The 8,455-nt window shown below is 32.9% G+C and overlaps 1 non-coding gene across 1 annotated transcript; it reads right to left on the bottom strand.

Annotated features, from left to right (window-relative positions):
* Positions 1–1,009: 1,009 nt before the first annotated feature.
* Positions 1,010–7,019, bottom strand: LOC103314961 (uncharacterized). Its single transcript, XR_010334589.1, has 3 exons — positions 6,780–7,019; positions 6,406–6,723; positions 1,010–1,340 (listed from the first exon to the last, which is right to left on the bottom strand). It is a non-coding gene; the product is annotated as an uncharacterized LOC103314961 (transcript).
* Between the last annotated feature and the right edge of the window lie 1,436 nt (positions 7,020–8,455).

The raw sequence follows: 8,455 nt of genomic DNA, 5'->3' as shown, positions 1-8,455 counted from the left end.
ATTAGATCTCTCATTGAAGGTATGAATTCTATTAGCTATTATTTGTTTGAAGTGCATGAATAATTTATAACAGCTAATTTTGAGAGAAAATGCGACGTTGGAGTTTTTATAGTTTTGAAACAGCTAATATCTACCTTCAGTTTTTTGCTAAACCATTTGATAATTTTAATTTTAACCTTTTTCCAGTTCAACTATATTATTAAAAAAATTTTTTTTGAGTTATTCGTTACAAAAAATATTGTATAGTCCTACATAATTTGCTGTCTACCATAAACCAATAAAAACTTCCCTAAAACCGCAGTAATTATTGTGGTCATTGTTAGGGATCTTAAACAGATGAACCTTAGGTATGGAGAAGTTCTGTTTACGATCCTCTACTGTAAACATTAACAATGACCAAAATAATGACTGCAAATTTGGGAAGTTTTTATTGGTTTATGGTAGACACAGCAAGTAGTGTAGGACTATATCTAATTTATTTAGAAAGAAACCCACGTTTACAATTCATGCAACACAGGCGTAGGGACTGCTACAATCACTCAGTGTGGAAAATTATAATTTTCAAACATCTTAGGTAAATATGGTCGGTTTCTACCTTTCGCAAAAACTGTCACTTTTCATTATTATTTTCTCTTCAAAATGATGGATTTTCCAGGACAAAATTTGTCACCGAGTTCCAGTAATTATAATGCAGAATTTTTCTATAATATATAAATTTCATACTACAAAATATAAAACCGCTGTTGCCATTTTCGATAAAGATCTGAAATGGAATGTAACTTACATAATTGCAAAAATAAACGAGTTAGATTTTTGTGTCGTATCCTAGTATTTAGATGTCGCTATGTAAACAATTAACGAGGCACCATTTACGCCTTGAAAAATTAAAATACAAATTTGTGATTTTGAGATACACTCTCTCTAATGTCCTTCTACGCACATCTTCTTGAGTTGTATAAAAAAGGACGTTTCAAATTGAACGCCAAAGGTTAAAAAACATTAAACAAAATATCTACGTATGATTTTATTGTAATGTTTACAAAAATAGAGTACATAAATCTAAACTACTAAATGAACATTTTATTATCCTAAACATAACTTGCAATCGAAAACTGATAATACTCGTAAATAATTCAATGAAAGAAAAATCCGCTGTGCTTACATCATTTTTAATAGAATTGTTTTTTTTTGGTTGGAGTATTTTCATTTGAAGATCTGCTACTAGAAGGTGATGAAACCAACTTGAAGAAAGAATTAGTTTGACTATCCTTTGGGGGATCATAAGCCTTAGCTTTAATAGATTTTTCAATTAATTCATTTGAATACCCAAACCCAGAAACCTAGAAAAGAATCTTAAACTCTATCTCGAAAATTAAACAAACATCTGTTAGCTGTTTTAACACTTTAAAAGCGCCAACTTCGCTTTTTACCGAATTATTTTTTTTATTAAGACTGATAATATTGTAAATTAGTGATTAGATCTCTCATTGAAAGTATAAATTACGTTAGCTATTTTTTTTGAAATGCATGAATAATTTATAACAGCTAATTTTAAGAGAAAATGTGACGTTGGCGTTTTTATAGTTTTGAAACAGCTAATATTTTTTATAAGTAACTGTCAAAAAGATGTCAAGTTGGCACTACCCCACAAAGGGGAGGCATACAGAACTAGAAAAATTCACGTCTGGTGATAGTAGTAGGTCATCATCAGAAAATTCAATAATAGAACAGTGCATCCCTAGAAACCTCTAGAAATTATTTTTATCTAGTTAACTTTGGAATAGGTTTACACGTAAAAAAATGTATCGCTCAGCTCAATTGAATCCGCTGTCAATAAAACTCAGTCAAAACTGTCAGTTGTGAAACTCACAAATTGTCAATTACATTTAAAGATTCTGTTAAAAAGCTACACAAATGTTACACTTTACAAGAATAGTATATTATTTTATAAGGGGTAAATGTGATAGTTTATCTGGGAAAGTTGAATTTTTATTTTGGCGAATGCAATATCAATGAGACAACTAATTCAGCTTGGTCACATAAACTCACATTTACTCCGAATAAAATATACTATTTTATCTGCAAACGCATTGGTGAAAAGTAAAGAGAAATTGTAAACAACACTAATTAACAAGTACATGAATAAATAATCAGGAAGCTTATAGTATAAGTATAATTTGTTAGCAATAGTTCTTTTGGCATAGGTTGCGCATGAAAACGAGAAGAAAATGTAAGGAATCAACTTTTTGAAACCTAAACTCAAAGAATTTTTATTGTATTAACGAAAAATATAACAAAATATTCATCTGAATTCTAACATAACTTAACTGCTCAATTTCGTCCAGTTAGTTTATCTGATGAATAAGTTCTAACTGAAATCGTTGAAACAGTAAGTGCCACATTTAATTAAGGCGGCCCCCGAGAACTGTCAATTTTTTACTTTTTCCGATCTGTGCAGATCAGCAGACCATGAAAATGCTAAATAAAAATACTAAATAAAAAATTTTTTGTGGGGAATTAATTTCTAATTATTTTACTTTTTGTTTGGTACTGCTTCGTGGTTCGTTTTTTCAGGTATGTATAAAAGTATGAACACATCATTTTGACAGTTCTTGGGGGCCGCCTTAACGTATGGCGCTATGGGATAGTTATCTTATTTAATTGACGTTGGTGAAACCCACCCCTACATTATAAATAGAGTCTATAAAAAATACGACATGTCACAAGTCCAACTTTACTAATGACTGAGCTACAAAAGACGGAAGCTCACCAGCCAGTACTGGGTGAGGTAATCTGATCGCACACCTAAGAAAATCGCGAATTCTAATTACATAAAAAAATTGCATTTTACACGCCTGACTGTACACTCAAAAGGTATCTCCTCTAATTTTCTTGTCATTTTTTACTTACAGATAAGATAAAAGAAAAAAAGTAATTTTAGACCAAAAAGTCAAATTCTGAATTTTATACTAAACTACCCGTATTTACGTCAGATAATTGTTTACAAAATTAGCAAAAAAATAGATTTTTGAATAGATTTTGAATTAAACGCACTTTTACATTTTAACTTTAAAAATTGTTTTTATTTATGAGTTGCTACTTGTGGTGTCGAAATTTAGGTGACAATATGAACTGTAATTGAGGTAAGACGTAGGACTGTAAAAGATTTCGTTGGGATATTTCAATGCAGGCATCAGTTTTATTGCAAGACTGTGAATAAAGGACTTCAAAAAGGTCGGCTACTGATAAGTGATCTCTTTGTTGACAAATTATACCATCTAATAAATCACGCGTCTGGTTTACGTCTAAATAAAAAAGACCGATTATTTAACAAAGCAAGTCAAAATTTATAACTCCGATACCAGGGTTCAATGGGCTAGCAGATGAGGATTCATTTACGCCCGGTATTTCAGTTGATGGTTAAACTAAAAATATTCTGGTTACTTTATTTCTTGGTTTAGCGTATTTCAGTGCTTGGCTATGATTTATCCAAGGTTAAAATCTTTACCGAAGGAAATCTGTCTGATTAATAACAGGCCCCTGAAAGTGTATACAAATTATGCGTATGGTGGTAACGCCATCACCCAAGTGCCAGAGTTTTCAGGTCGCATCTACAGCCTCTGACCTGACCTAACGACCACTAGTAGTGACCGGGACCGACGGCTTAACGTCTCCTCCGAAAGACGAGTTAGTTGCAATGTTTTGGCATTACAGTAACCGGTCACCCATCCAAGGAATGACCGGGGTCAGAGCTGCTTAACTTCACAGATTAATTATAATCTATGAAATCAACTAACCTATGCAACTAACTGTGTTCACTGGAAGGAGGGAAACGGCTAAAATAGTTCGTGCATTCAGGATAAGAGGTCGCGACAGTTGCAAAGAAATCTGTAAATTTAAACCTGTCAGACATTTTGCTAAAAGTAAAGGAGGTTCACTTAAAAATAATCGACGTGCGTACACTTCTCTTTTTAATGTTTTGATTTATAAACAGTCGATTATTTTGCTGTCGTTGCGGTTTTTGACGACATTTTGATTTAATGTGTTTTAAAGACTTCAGAAAACGATTTAACGTGATTTTTTGGGTGTTTTTGTGATCAAACATCTCTACTTTTATACGGATCTTTTATTTAGATCTAGTGTATAGTGTGAATTGACAGTGTTTCATTTAATGAAGGATGAATCAACTTAAGGAAACTTAAGGTAAACGTTACTGAAAGGTGTCTATACAACAATTAATTGCGAATTCTAGATATTAATATAATCATATTACACCAAGAAAAATCACACAAACTTCTCTAATGAGGGAATTTCCGGATGTTTTGTAGATGAAGACCGTCCTTGGAGATGACAACGGTTCTTGGAATGTAATTGAAAATCCCATGAAGAGGAGTTAAATGTAATGAGCAGTAATTACTATTTCATAATAATAAATAAATTTATTGTAGTTGCGAAGCCAGTATTTTGTGAAAGCAGGGAGTTTAGGACTCGCTATGGTTCAAGGTTTTCAAATTCGCCATGTCCCTCTGTCTACATTTTTTATGCTATTTTACACAATTTTATAACGCCTATGCCTGTTAAAAAAACAAGGTTTTTCTTTTTGTAATTGCTAAATTTAGAAACTAAGCGAAAAAATGTATTCTACAAGTTTCATACAAGGTAAACAATATTAAAGCCTACTATTATTATACATTTAAATGATTACATGGTAGTTTTAAACAGTAACTTTCAGTTACAGTTATGTATATCAGATATGTCGCTTTTTATTTAAAATAATTTTAGCATACTTGTAATTCTCTTGTGTTTGTGTAATTTACTCATAACTATGATACAATCGAGATTACTTTTAAAAAAATTTAAAACTTATCAAGAACTTTAACATCAAGCTGTTATAGTACGTGTTAGGGCTGCTTTTACAAACGTCCGTAAGCTTTATAACTGCGAATAAATTTCAAAAAACATGTTGTTGAACAAAAACACTTAAAACTTATCGGGAATCTGTTCATCTGAGAATTGTAAAATTTAGCCTTAGGGACCTAAAAATTGGACTATTGTCAAAGGTTACAATCAAAATTTTAATATTTTTTTGCTTTTCTGAACAGGCTGTAGACAAGTTATCGAACCAACAAAACTGATGTATTTATACAGACTGATCCCGAAACACTGGGTCTGTTAGTAATCTGAAATTAAAATTTAAAGGATACCAATAGTGTACACTTCCAGTTAACAATTCAATAAACATTGTGTATATTTGGACAATATATTTACATAGATTACTACATCTGAGTATGTTTATGAAAAACAATTTGAGTTAAATTAATTTTGCCTATACATTCCAGCACGTTATTATTTTTTTAATAAATTTTTATTGGAAAGACTGTTTAATTTTATTAAGCGGTGTTAAATGTTTTGGTGCTATTGCAAGTGTTACAGATGGTTTTTTATTAAAACGTCTCGTAACAGTGCTAAGTACAGAAACATTTAACATTTATAATTCTTTAAATTTCGAAAATAAATAAAACGTCCCGTTTGAATTTCCCGCTATTATCGAGTTAGTTCGTTCTCTCAGGGTTAGGTAGCGCTTTCGCGAAAAAAGAGGGGTAGACAGAGGGATTCGCCTCTCCCTCTCTCTTATTCAATGGTTACTAACTTTTTTTTCAGGGTTAGTCATACTCATGCGCAGTGTCTCTATGTTTCTAACCTAATGTTTTTCTGAGATTTCACACTGTTTTGCCATTTTTGCACTCGTTCTTGTCCGTGTTTTAATAGCACGGTAATTACTTTATACGAAGCATGAATGCTGTAGATGTATATTGCATTTTAAAGAACAATAAAAAAATCACCAAGTAATCAAAAACAAATTTCTACTTTTCAACAATAACGCTTGGGAATTTAAAACCCTAGCGAGCGATGTTGCCAAAAAGCTGGGAATTTAACCCAATTTCCACTAAAGCACTGAAATAGACTAAGAACTTTGTAGTTAAATTAACAGTTTGTTCCCAAAAACTCACAAAACTGATACGACTTTATTTATTAACAAAAAAAAATTAATAAAAATCAAGAATAGTCCCCATCAATGTAGAGGCTGGTGTGTAAAATTTCAGGAATTTCATTTCATTAGAAGACGCGATTTTCTTTGGTGCGCGATAAGGTTGTCCCACCTGGTATAGTACTGGTAATAAAAATATTTTGAAAAAGTGCAAACTTCTCATTCACGTTTCTAAGAATTTTAAATTTTTGATAATGGCCGGATCTGTTTTGCGCGTTTCTATCTACGAATTGTTCTGTTCATGTATTTTTTAAGCCTTGACCAGATCCCGGCCACCAACAGTAACTTTTACGAACGATTTTCGTACCATGTTTTAACAGTTTTTGACAATTGATTTATAAAAATATGAACTGTACCTCTCGAATTTTCTTTTTCAGTTCAGCTTCATCCAAAGGATGAGTATCGACGAGTTCACCTGGACGAATAAGTCGATCTTTAATTCCCTTCCCTCGACCACTTACAACATAGCAAACGTTATCGTCGAGATCACTATTCAAAGGTTTTCGTCGGTTTTCTTCCATTTGTTTCTTGTATTGTAAAATCGTATCTGGAACTTTTCGTGCGGAGGAATCTTGATTAATCTCTGCAGGCACACAATATTCAGCCATCAAGAGAATATCATTTTCAATATCTTCTTCGGTTTCCCATGTCTCTTGCACCCACATTATGGAATGCTAAAAACGATCATTTAGTACAATCCAAATTAGAACAAAAACAATTATTTACTTACAGTAAGAAGTATCAATTTATAAAAGAATTAAATACAATATACCAGAAATTACTGTTCTGTTTAATCCTAACCTTACAAAAATTTATAACACACATCAGACCAAAAGACGGAAGCATGCGCATTAAAAGCCTCACAGTCTTTAATACCTAATAATAATAATTTATTGGAATGTTACATATAAATCCTTTGTTGATAGCACAAAGAGAGTGTAGTTAATGCATAGAAATAATTAAGACTCGCGTGTCTATTAAAGAGATCTTTGGTATTTTTCGAATCAAACTGTGTAGTCTCTGAAGTGTTGGTTGCATACACACAACGACAACAGGGCTCCATGAACAAAGCCGGCGTTAAAGTTGTCGCCCAATAACAACAACAAAAATTTATACAGGATTTAAAATCGATACACTTGTGATGGAACAATCACTTAGTTTGTAATATTTAATAATATCAATAATTTGGTTGCTTTATGCTGACCAGGTCCATCGCAACTTCAACATCAACTAAGTTTATTGTTAAGAGTATTTCATTATTATTTCTGTAGTATATAGCAGAGCGCATTGACAAAAAATGTTAATCGGTAAGCGTCACGAATTATCAGTTGTTACCTAAGATTTCATATCGTACAAATGTATTAAAAAGGCAGTTCGATCCGAACAATAAAACAATAAAGGTCTGTCCACTAAAAGTCTGTTTCATTTTAAAGTGAACCATTTCCCGGTCCTAAGTCGAGAAAATCCGGATACTACAAGTGGCGACGAGGATTAATCGGACCCCAACACTCAGGTACGGAACCTAAAGACAAATAAATAAAATCGGTAAGGGCGTGTCCCTCAGCCGAAAATTTACAAATAAGTGACAAACGGCGAAAATTAGAGCGATACATGCAGGAAATATTAACCAGGTGATCCTTGAAAATCAAGTGAATCACAACAGTGTTGAACTGGGATGTTGGAGCACAAGAATCCTAAATGGGAAAAAATCCCTCAACACCCAAAACCCAAAACACTGGAGTTAAATTACATATCGCGCAGAAAGGAATGTACTCGGTGTGGTGGGAATCATTTATTTAATTCGCCAAACTGTCCAGCAAAGAGGATTACGTGTATGAAATGTGGATGGATATAGAGGGCACTACCAAAAATTCTGCAGAACAAAACCACACAAGCGGCAAGACAAGGAAAAGAAGCAAGCTCGGAGCCCAGAAAGGAAACGAACCAAATATTCTTCAAAGACCACCACACAAAAGGATGTGGATTATGTCTTCCAAATTGATGACAGTACCATAAAATTTAACGTTGGAGGAGTAGCGATAAACATGCTCATCGACTCGGGTAGCAAAAGTAATATAATAGACGACCAAACCTCGCAACAACTTAAAGACGCCAAAATTAAGGTATGGGATCAAATAAAAAAAAAACAGAAAAGCTACTTTTCGCGTATGGAAATTCTGGGTTCCTTCAAGTCTAATAAGGAAATGGAGAAGTAAGAATATGCATAGACATGCGGAGAGCAAACGAAGCTATTCAGCGACAAAACCATCCACTACCAACAATGGACACGCTGCTACCACACTTCAGGAAAGCGCAATTATTTAGTCGATTGGACATAAAAAATGCTTTTCACCAAATAGAAATTTCTGAAACGTCGAGATACATAACAACCTTTATTTCTAATAA

The sequence above is a fragment of the Tribolium castaneum genome, chromosome 6, assembly GCF_031307605.1.
Source record: "Tribolium castaneum strain GA2 chromosome 6, icTriCast1.1, whole genome shotgun sequence".
Taxonomy (NCBI): domain Eukaryota; kingdom Metazoa; phylum Arthropoda; class Insecta; order Coleoptera; family Tenebrionidae; genus Tribolium; species Tribolium castaneum.
This window is presented reverse-complemented; position numbering and strand designations above follow the sequence as displayed.